Genomic DNA, 12,189 nt, shown 5'->3' with positions numbered 1-12,189 from the left:
TGTGTGTGTGTGTGTGTGTGTGTGTGTGTGTGTGTGTGTGTGTGTGTGTGTGAGAGAGAGAGGGACAGAGAGAGAGAGAGAGAGAGAGAGAGAGAGAGAGAGAGAGAGAGGGAGAGTGAGAGTGAGAGCAAAATAGAAAGAGAGAGGCAGAACAGGGACATTGACGATGAGATTTAAATGCACCCTTGGGTTCCACGCTCATTATGGATCCTCCGCAGCAAAGTCAACGTAAAGACTCGTCCAAATGAACCCGGAGAGCGCCGGGGCGGTATCAGCTGTCTGGCCTATCACTTTCCTTCCAAATGGTATTGAGGAGAGGAGGGGGTTGACAACTGTCACCCTGACCTTGCTTGGGCAGACAACCACCACTCTCCACTCCATGCCCACCCTGCTCCCCTCCCTCCAAGACTAGAACATCTCCAGGATGGGGTTAGGGACGAGACAACAACCTCTCTCTCTCTCTCCCTTTCTCTCTAACACACTCTCTAACTGACTCGCTCCCTAGCTCTCTCCTAAAAACATCCCACGGTCAATCCCACAGAGGGAGGCGGGGGACGGCTCTGAGAGGGATTATGAGGATGGCTTCAGAAGAAGTTAGCATGCTAACCTTTCAAAGTATGTCTCTGCCAGGGCCTCTGAGAATGTGCGTATATGTGTATGTAAGTGTAGACGATGTGGATGTGTGTGTGTGTGTGTGTGTGTGTGTGTGTGTGTGTGTGTGTGTGTGTGTGTGTGTGTGTGTGTGTTTGTGTGTGGGTGTGTGTTTATGCCATTCTGTGTGGTAGTGTGCGTGTTGCCCAAGACTGTAAGAGACCATGCTCATCAACCTTGAATGACACTGAGAGGTGAGGGCAGGGCGAGTACGACGGCTGATTAGTGAACCGCGCCTGAATCTCTGCCATTCTGTGAATGTCCCACAGATACCAACATACTTTCCCCTTCAGTACTCTCTATCTCTGCCTCTTCCTTCTGATAGACGACATCAGGCACCATCTCCGCTTCATCTCTCCGAGGGTCAATCTCCGCCTGGCTGTATTACCCCCTCCCCCCCCCCCCCCCCCCCCCCATTATACTCATATTACACAATTCCTTCCATTGCTTTCCCCCAGTATCTGCATCGCGACCATATCCTTTTTCCATTTAAACATAGAAACAACAGCAGCAGCAGTCTGCATGAATATGAGGTTTCATGTAAGTGCTGCCTCCCGACAGCCCTGTTAGTTGTGTTACAAGTTGTAAGGCCCAATCAATTGAGAGAGAATCTGGGGGGCTGCTGCAGACAGGTCCTCCTAATCCACCTTATGACAGACGAGACCATGGTGTGTCCGAATACAGCCTCCCAGCTGTCTCACTTGATATGATTCATCTCTGTTACAAACTATTTGATTAAAGATCCTGCAGATAGTAGGAAGTGTGCAGTCAATTATCTCACGAAAGCCGGTTATAAGGCGTAGAGCTGCACACTCTCCACGCAAGTCACAGGTTGCAGAGAAAACAGCAGTGGCCCCTTGAGTGAAGACAGGGCCATGTTTTCACCCTGCAACACACTGGACCACAGAGGGGCTACTATGGGGGTCTTCCGGTGGGACATGCTACGGGAGGTATGGGGGAGGGTCTGGGGGGGGGGGGATGCCGGAGGGTCTGCGGGGCGGAGGCTTGCGTGCTGTCGGCCAGCCGCCCGAGGGGAAGGCACATGGTGCCAACAGCTGCCAATGTGAAATGCTAACCCCACTAAATGCTCAATCCTAGTAAACAACGCTGGGTTGAACACATGCCAACTGGGGCTGGAGGGGGCGTGGGGGAGTCTAAGGTGGGGAGGAGGCTGAGGGGGACGACCGAGACGCTTCAGCTGACACCGTGGAGAAGGGAAATCGACCTCTGTGAAATGGGCCTAATAAAGTGAGGTGGTCGTCTTTCTGGGGAGCCGAGCGGTGGTTGGAGAGCGTGCGTGGAGAATTCTAACACCCCCTTTTACAAATGGGGATTGAGCAGACCTCAAACTGGACAACTCTAAACACAGGAGATCTGCTTATGCACTATTATTCCTATAAACACATTGTTGGTTGTTGGTTGTTGTCGTCACGCAAGCCGATCAAAAAACACCTTTGAGGCAATGATTTAATCTTGGATATAAGAGAAAAAACACAAGACACCTGATCCTATCTACATTTTACTCGACATGTCAAACGATCACTACTTTATCAAATGGACCTGCCCCTTTCATTTCCCTCTCCCATCGAAACTCCAGGTTTTTTTCCCGAAGAGCCTGTTGAAACCTATTTGAGGTTCCCATGCTCCCACAGACCCTGAGGGGGTGTGGTGGGAACAGATGTGAGATCTTCCATGATCTCCCATCCATGCCTGAGTCGTATCTTCTTTTTTTCCTTACACCAAGGTTATTTTACCGTACTACATAATCCAGTGACTTCTTGCTGTCAGTGCTTTTGTAGAAACTCTTGAATGTTTTTTCAACAATATTTACTGCCATGGAAAAGCGTATATTTTTTCCGACATGATGGTAATCATGCAGAACATGAAGACCCCCCATCCTTTATTTCTCATGATAGATGTGGAGATAAGAGGTAACCTGAACACGGGAACGACATGAAAACACCACACACATACAGAGAAGCTGGCCCCCCAGAACCAGCTGTTGTCTATGTTGTACATGTCTAATGTAATAAAAACAGATAGTGAATTCTGATGCAAGATTATATGGTGTCCTCAAATGTGATGTGGGAGTTGGGATTCTGAGAGCCAATCAAATGTGCCCTCTCACAGCCAGATTCTACTTTGCACTTTGGTGCTAACAAGTTATTATACCAGATAAACATGCTTTTATTAACACCTTCATGTCACTTGGAAAATCCAAGCAAGGCACAATACAGCAAGTGCTACATCTGACTAAGCTGTATACAAGCTATAAAATGTCTATATTTCTATATCTGATGTTTAAGCAATCCTTCCAGATTAGAAAAAAACAACAGACATAACTTTTTAATACATTTTCCTATTTGTAAAACTGTGCTATGGAAGCTCTGTGTTGAAATGGTGTTCCTGAACCGTGACAGGCATTATTCAACAGTAGAGTGTGACCGTGCCAAGAGGACGGGACTCTCCCAAGCTGAGCAGCGTAGGTGTAAACCTGAAGTGTTCCAACCTGCCCGCGGCCCCCAGTCTCAAGACACGATCCACTGGGATGGAGAGTTTCGGTAAACAAGCCCCAGCAAGGCTCACGGAGAGGAGGTGTGCGAACGAGAGCAGCTTCCATGTGGAGCCTGTCCTGCCCAGGCTGCTCATGTGTTTGCATGCGTGTGTGTTTTATGTGTGAGTGTGTGTGCGCGTGTGTGTATGCAAATTCTTTCTGACTTCTTGACTTTTTCTTGACTTATTGAAAAAGAAATGTTGCACAATGTGAAATTTCAAGTAAGTGCAAGCATATCTATAGTTATAGATTCAGGTTAAACTGAAAGCCTGGTTTGTTTTGGTTTTAGACGTGGTCATATAATTGTCAACACTCATTTAATCACGTTGACTAAAATAATGTTTTTGTCATTCAACCCAAAACAGGATGTACGCAGGTGGTACGCAGGTGGCGTTCTTTTTGTGATGTCAGACTACCTTTTCCGAGGCCCTCCCCTTTAGGGCTCGGCGCCACCAAAAGGCTGGCGTGCGGGGGTGGTGTAATGGCGGCGCCAGGGGAGGGACAAAAGTTGTACTTTGGTTAACTTTATGCAAATGAGCATGTCTTGCAGCATGTTCAGCCATGCAATTGGAAAATTGACATTCAGTGAGTACTAGCGGAGTGTACGGACTCGTGGCACTTTTTTTCCTTTCAGGCACTTTCCTTGATTAAAGTGGTAAACTCCCACAAGCAGCCACTAGAGGGAGTGTGGGGCGTGCCACATGTTTCCGCGATCACCTGCCTGCACAAGAGCCTTCCCAGAATTCCTAGCGCTAGGCGAGCATGTGTCCATCCCGACAATACAAAGTGATTGGGAGGCCCCATGTTTGGGGCGGCCGAGCCGTCAGACTGCGGCGTCCGAGTGAAAGTATAGCTTTTCGGAAACTTATGGTATAACCCCCCGCGGTGTGGATGGTGAAGCTCCGTCTGAGCAGCGGTGGATTTAATGTCAGCATCCGACTGAGGGTTAGGCTTTCCGGACACCTATAATTTAACACTACTGTGTGTGGCACATTGACAACATTGCTCATAAAGCACACGACGGTACAAAGTTGCCATGGTTGTAACCATGGGGATAACACAACCCCCTCTCTAAAATTCTCAACCCCAAAAACTTTGTTTTAATCTCATAGTGTTCAAAGTGGAAACAGTGGGTTCACTGGATCTCAAGAAAAAGTTCAAGCAAGTGCAAACATATCTATACTTTTAGATTCAAGTTCAACTTAAGCAGATAAGCAGCTAATTAGCTAATTAACTATCTAGTTAAGTAGTGAACTACAGTGGAAGGTGTTGAACATGTATTGAATGAATTGAACGTAAATACAACACTGTTTTAAGCACTCCTCACTATCTGGGTTCAGGCAGGATACTCATCAACTCTGTGAACTTCCATAACTCCCAAACCCTAGCAGCTGGTGATGGAACACCCATCGTGGGAGAGCTCCCTTGGCAGAGCTCAGAACCTACAACAGTAAACAGTGTGGCTGCCAGGAACCACACCCTCAATGTTGTAAATCATGGCAGAAGGTCGATGGCAGAGACCAATGGCGAATCAGGAGGCAGTTTGTGATGTAGTAATCTCTATCACACAGATTGAGCATTTGGACGCCCAGAAGATCAACAGTAGTAGAAGTTGGTGAGATAATTCAGAAACAGAACCGAGGTTAGATCATGACATGAACAGGCCAGGCCCAGCAAGACTACGACTAGACTGGGGTTGCCATGGAGGTGTTTATCTTTATAATGTTCGTTCACATTCATGTTGTCATGATCTGACTTTGGTCATTTGTTGTTTAGTGTTCGTTCTCTGTCCACCAGATGGCCTTTGAATTGTCCAATAAATTCATTGGCCTCACCAGTGCATCATTGTTAATCTTCCCATCTGCACCTCATGCCCTCATCAGTGTCAGAGCCATCCCTGACCCTAACACCAAAGTAGCCCAAGGAAATCCAGCCTAAACAACCAAATTACTGGCAAAAAAGTGTCCTGCACTTGAGCTCCTAAGAACCAGCGCCCTATGATGGGGCTAAAGCCCTGTTGAAAGGCTCTGTAGGATATGGAGATATAATCAGTTGCTTGCAATTACAGTGATTATCCCATTTTGACAGCTGATCTTTTCTCCAGAACCCTGCTTAACTGTCTGGTCAGTAAAGAAGTTCACATGCATCCAATTCTTGAGTGTTTATAAGTACCCCAGACACGTGTATACAGATGACCCTATGTTAGACACAAAGATTAGCAGGCCAGCATGCAGACATGCCTCTCTGAGCCCTGCGGCAACATGTATTATTGAAGGGCTAATTGAGTTTCCTCTTGTAAATCACCCTCATGATTTCCAATAACATAACCATGGGTATAGAGGTCAGACTGGGAGCTCATCTACCAGACATAAATCAGAGGGAAACTAACCACGCTTCCTTGTTGTGGTCACTAACAATGGGGCCACAACAACTTTGTGTGGTCCGGCAAATAAAATAATTACCCCATACGGACGATTCGATTGAGCATTCACACCACCTAAAACATATGTTGTTTGAGAGGGACACCCTTCTTCTTCTTCTTCTTCTTCTTCTTCTTCTTCTTCTTCTTCTTTTTCTTCTTCTTCTTCTTCTTCGAGTCTGTTGCAACCTCAGATATCGTTCTGCCAGTATCTGGCGCAGGTCACAGCTGATGGGGTCGGTTCAGCCAGGTCCTGGGGCTGCACTGGGGGGCGTCATCACACTCCAGTAGATGGGACATTGTCTGTACTGCTCCACAGCTGCATGTGTCTTCTGGCTGGTAGCTCCTTGCTTTCATAAGTGATTTGCACCTCCCCTGCTCCACTCATAGTCTGTTGAGAGTCTTCCAGGATAGCAATGGGAGGTTGTGCCAACTGGCGAGGCATTCCATAGGGGTGATTCCTCTCTCAATCCAGTCATGGGCTCATACGTAGAGCTGGTTCCATTCATCTTTCCAGACGTTGGTCCTTGCTGTTTCTTTGGTTGTCTGGAGAGGTGGGACTGTATGCAGGAAGCTGGCTCTGGATTTCAGTTGGGGTGGATGTGCTGTGTGTCCGTGCAGGGGGTGCCTGGTATCGGTCTACTGTGCTCTCCGCTCGTCTTTGGTGACGATGGATCGTATGATGTGGGGGGGGGGGGATGCCAGCGAGGGCGCGTAGAGGCACGGAACTGGCGTTATCTTTATGCATCCCGTGATGCGAGGTGTCGTTGAGGGTTGTGTCAACCAGTTTGGTGTGATGAGTGCGGCTCCAGCTTGAGCACGCGCATTCGGCTGTGGAGAAGCACAGGGCTAGGGCAGTTGCACGGATGGTTGACGGATCAGCGCCCCACCTTTATTTTACCAGTTTGCGCAGGATGTTGTTGCGGGTGTTGACCTTGGCTTTGGTGTTCTGGAGGTGGGTTTTGAAAGAGAGTGTCCTGTCAAGTGTGACTCCGGGGTACACGGGGTGGGAGTGGTGTGAGAGTTTGTGGCCATCCCATGAGATGCTCAGTTCTTTACCCGCATCTCGATTTTCAAGATGGAAGCTGCATAGTTGGGTTTTTTATGGGTTGGGTTGCAGGTGGTTGTTATTGTAGTAGGTTGTCATCTCTTGGAGGGCGCTTTCCAGATCATGCTCAATCTTCTGGAAGTTCTCCTGTTGGGTGGTAATGCAGAGGTCGTCAGCATTGATGAAGCAGCAGCATTGTGGGGGGAGTGGTTGGTCGTTGGTGTAGATGTTGAAGAGGAGGGGGGCCAATACGCTGCCTTGTGCTCTTTGGGCTTTCCATTTTCTCTTCTTATCGTTTTGTTGAACGAAGAAGCGCCTGTTGTTGAGTATGCTTTTGATGATTTGGCAGAGGTCAAGATCACCAGTCATGTCAAAAAGTTTCCAGATCATGGTGCACCCTGATTGGCAATGACTTCAAAAGTCAAACCATTTTCCTGTGACTGATTTTAGAATAATACTCGATTGTCGATTGACTTGATTGAAGTGATATAAATAAAGCAATTACTAATGAGACTGAGGTCATTAGGACACGTTCACTCTTCTAAAGTGAAGGTGTAGTCTGGTTCTACAAACAAGTTTTTGCCTAGTAGTAATTGATTTATTTTTGAAAGATTAAAGTCATGAAAGCATAATCAACAGTTATATAACCTTATGACAGAATTTCTTGTCCCTTCCAATCAATGTAAGGCATTATTTTGGGAGTACCGCTGATCAGGTTGATTCCAGTTGAGATAAACGCTTGGTCGGAACATGATTGAAAAAAAAAAAAGGTAAGCGAAAGAACATCAAACGTAGCCTGGACACCATTCAGATCACGCAACCACACATGCACTTGACAGACAAAGTCCTTCAGCCAATCAGCGTAACAAAACATGTGACGCCATAACGGTGCACTTCTCAGTAGATACTGTGGCAACCCGGCCATTGCCAATTAAGAAGATGAGGAGCACCTGAGGAACCGGTGGAGAAGCAGCTTAAATAGCCTGCTTCTCCACTCATTCGGGGCTCTCTCAGCCATGTGGCTCCTGCTGAGAGGGAGCGACGGTCGCGGGAGAAGCCGGGAGCGGGAGCCATGCTGACCTCACCGACGGACCGGACCCGGAGATCCCTCACCCTTTTTACCCCATAAATGGAAGAACTTTCGTTGTCTTTTGTTTTACTTTTTTTAAGTGGTTATACGCAATAAAAACCGTTGACCCACACCCTATTTGGTCCGTCTCCTTCGGAAACCTCAGCCGCCGACGATCAGGGTTGCCACAGTGGTGGAGGATGCGGGCAACGCGATCCCTTGGCGTACCCCAAACGAGACGACGCAGCCCGAGACGAGGCTGCGAGAGACAACGCCGCCAGAGACGACGCCGCCGCCAGAGATGCCGCCGCTGCCGCAAGAGTCGCTGCCGCAAGAGTCGCCGCCGCCGCTGCCGCAAGAGTCGCCGCCGCCGCTGCCACAAGAGTCGCCGCCGCCGCTGCCGCAAGAGACGCCGCCGCCGCTGCCGCAAGAGTCGCCGCCAGAGTCGCCGCCAGAGCCAGAGTCGCCGCTGCCGCAAGAGACGGCGGCGCCGCAGCAAGAGACGGCGACGCCGCAGCAAGAGACGCCGCTGCCGCAAGAGACGTCGGCAGCAGAATTGGCCATGCTACGCGCCGGACCGCCCCTGCTCCGAAAGGCCACCCGAGGCTTCAACAAAGGGTGGAGGAGTGTGGCAACCCGGCCGTTGCCAATTAAGAAGATGAGGAGCACCTGAGGAACCGGTGGAGAAGCAGCTTAAATAGCCTGCTTCTCCACTCATTCGGGGCTCTCTCAGCCATGTGGCTCGTGCTGAGAGGGAGCGACAGTCGCGGGAGAAGCCGGGAGCGGGAGCCATGCTGACCTCACCGACGGACCGGACCCGGAGATCCCTCACCCTTTTTACCGCATAAGTGGAAGAACTTTCGTTGTCTTTTGTTTTACTTTTTTTAAGTGGTTATACGCAATAAAAACCGTAGACCCACACCCTATTTGGTCCGTCTCCTTCGGAAACCTCAGCCGCCGACGATCGGGGTTGCCACAATACACAGGGATAAGGAACAGGGAAAGATTTCTATTGTTCTTGTAAAATAGTTGTTATTCTGTCTTTTTCTGCAATAACTGCAGTTATGGCAGTTTAAACTACTAATGTTAACGTGACGGCTTGTTGCTTCGGGAGACGCCACTACTGTTTTTCCAGTGGCTGTATTTGACATCAACTACAATGCAGTGTCTGATTGGCCCCTTCACGTCATCAACCACAACAGAGTCCCTGATTGGGCATGATAACATCGTAATTTCTGGAAATCGATGATGGCGGGCGGCTAGATGTCCAAACTGATCGGTTTAGTGTAACATAACGTGATATCACTTGATCAGGATGGTCTCAATGAACAGACTAGTTGGATTATAAAGCTTTGAGTGAATGGACTCTTAATGACACTTATCCGCTGCCACGCATCCAGGAGGCTCTGGCAAGCTGTCCTCAGCACTTTACCACATTGGCTCTAGCTTTGGGGTACTGGCAGGGATTCTGCATTCAGCACCAGGAAGACTTTTTTTTACAGTGGAACATGATGCCTTTTAGATTATCCATCGCGTCGGCTAAGCTCCATTTGCTTATGGAGGGTGTCTTGGCAGGAATGCAGTGGTACACGTGCCTAGTGTGTCTCGATATCATCATGCTGGGCAGTGATTTGCGGCAGATGTTGGAGTGTCAAGCCCACGTTTTTGCCCGGCTTTGTGTGGCCTATTTTAAGCTCAAACCATCTAAAAGTCACCTTTTCTGTGAACGGCTTACCTATCGGGGCACATTGTGTCGGCCCAAGGTGTTGTACAGACCCCAAGGAGGTTCACAAAGTTCAAGAGTGGCCTGCATCACAAAGATTTTCCAAGGTGCGCCGGTATATTGGCATGGCTTCTTGCCGCTGATTAGTGAAGGACTTTGCGACCGTGACCAGGCCCCTCCATGCACTCTCCCAGAAGTACACCCAGTTCCATGGGTCTGTGCAGCTGGTGAGTGTCAGGAGGCATTCAATATCTTAAGAGACTAAGTACTGCCTCCATTTTGGGCCATCCTGTGGACAGTGGTACCTAATACTTGGCTGAGCTCCACAGTAATTGGTGTACCAATCTTACGTCTGAGGTTTTCCAGAGCTTGTGCACCAGCCCTTCCAAACCCCAATCCGATGGCCAGGTGGAGGGCGTCAATGCCAACCTGCAGAAGATTCTAGCCACTACAAATGGGATTGGGACCTAATGATACCTTCTGCTGTACCGCAAAAAAGATAACTCAACAGGCCTGACACCCAACATGAGGCTGTTCGGTCCAGAGATCACTGAGCATATTGATCTGGGCGCTGGCATTCCACCAGAGCAAAGTCAGGCAAATACCCGACCTCTCCATTTCAGACAATCTTTCCCATAAAATGTCCATGGAAGCTATGGGATGGTCTGTTGAACGTGCTCAAATCCAGTACAACAAGAACATCTGCAGGGTGCACTACAAGGTCAGCAACACTGTGTGGCCCCTGGTGAAAGGAACTAAAAGATTCAGAAACAAGCTTCAGAAATTCCTCCAAACATATTAAGTCCCATATTTTGTGGCCGGCCACCTGGATGATTTGGTTGATCTATTTTTGTGTCTTGTGCATATGCATTTGCATTCTTATCTGAGAAGTGTGATTTGGGTTTCAGACACGCAACATGGATCTTTGCGTGAAAAAAATATACTTTGTTAAAAACAATTTGGAACATCATCATCATCATCATCAACCTACATCATCAGAGATTTTCAACTGTCTCAAAGCTTAAAAATCCTTGACATATCTGTACTCAAAGCTCATCGATTATGGCCAAAAGTGCTAATGGAAATAAGCCAATTTGAGTTAGAGTTGATTGAACACCAAATTGTTTAATTTTCATAGTCTCTTACCTAGTAGCTGGGAGGGGCGCAGTCTTACACATTTGAATTACACGTGTTGCTATAGTCAGCTAAATAATGATGATAAAAACACATACATATAATTTTGTTTTAAAACTTCAAGAGACACTTTTGTACTAATTGAACTCCTATTAAAAATGAAGGCCGGCATGTCTGGTGTTGATACTGAGGTCAAGTTAAACCAACCGGGACTGCAACATTTCAGAAAGTAGGTTGTAGTAGTGTGAACTTGTCGGGTCATCTTCTTCTTTTTCCTTTAGATATAAAGTTAGTCTAGAACACTATAAAGCGTATTGCTGCCGCCCACTGGTTTGGAGGACAGTACTATATTAGAAATTATAAACGCCCCCAAAATACTTAAATGTTACAAAAACAAAACAAACCACACCCTGTTTAGGAATTGTAAAACTCAAGCCTGGTAATCTCAAATTCAAACATCATATCAGGCATCAACCGCTGTGGTACAGGGGACCAAGATGTATCCATCGCCCTCCCCCTAAAGTTCTAGCGTCACAGCCTGCTTCCTGCTTGAACACCAACATATTGTCTTTTGGCATATGCAGAGAGACCTCCCCCAACCCTCACAAATACCGATACAGACTTATTACCTAACCGACTGCCTAAGACCCCCAGTCCGACTTCTTAACATAACCGACCTTCTCAGACCCCCAGTCCGACTTCTTAACCTAACCGACATTAAGATCCCCAGTCAAACTTCTTAACCTAACCGACGTTAAGATCCATAACAGCGCCAGAGGACCCTCCCCAGGGCCCAATAGGTGTGCATGATCTGGGGTCTGGTGAAAAGCAACAGATGAAACCTGAAAAAGATTTGCTTTTCTAAAGTGTTTTACCCGATCCAAAAGCCAAACACCCATAGTCCAGCACAGTCTAATCAAGGCCCTGATCAGTATAATTTTGCTCTCTGCTACCCAGGCACATTAAGCGAGACACCTCATGAGATCTAGAACTTTCCTACATTCATCCAGAACTGTACCAATGTGACCACTCAAAATCATCTTTTCTTCAAACAGAATTCCCAACAATTAAAAAAGAATCCTGAAGCCAATTATACATCATACCCTGAATCCCCTTTCTCTGGGGTATCAGCAGCAGGCCACCATTGCCTATAGATTAACGCTCAGACCTTCAAATAGTGACTAAAAACGACCTGCCTCCATGCTAACAGCAGGTCCCCCAACTCTCACACTGTACTCTGCCTCCCTCTGCTGTCGGTCAGGTACAGTGCTGGGACTGAAAAAATACTTAATATTTACTGACATCTATTTATTTTGTGTTTATTTAATGCTATCACAGCAAAGTAACGCCAGATGATTTTGTGTAACATAAATGCATAATTCTCTAATTATTCGAAATATAGTTTTGAATATGGAACTCATGGTCAGTCCATTGCATTCACCACCCATTACATTTTCTACATTCTTACAGAAAAGTTGGAGGTCATACCTAATTGTATAGTCAATAATTGCCTGACATAAATAAATGCAGAATCGCACAACGTAAAGGCCTACACATGGACCGGCCCCGCGATGACGAGCCGGTGTTTGAC

Source organism: Gadus chalcogrammus, chromosome 19 (assembly GCF_026213295.1).
Source record: "Gadus chalcogrammus isolate NIFS_2021 chromosome 19, NIFS_Gcha_1.0, whole genome shotgun sequence".
Classification (NCBI taxonomy): domain Eukaryota; kingdom Metazoa; phylum Chordata; class Actinopteri; order Gadiformes; family Gadidae; genus Gadus; species Gadus chalcogrammus.
Note: the sequence above shows the minus strand (reverse complement) of the source record.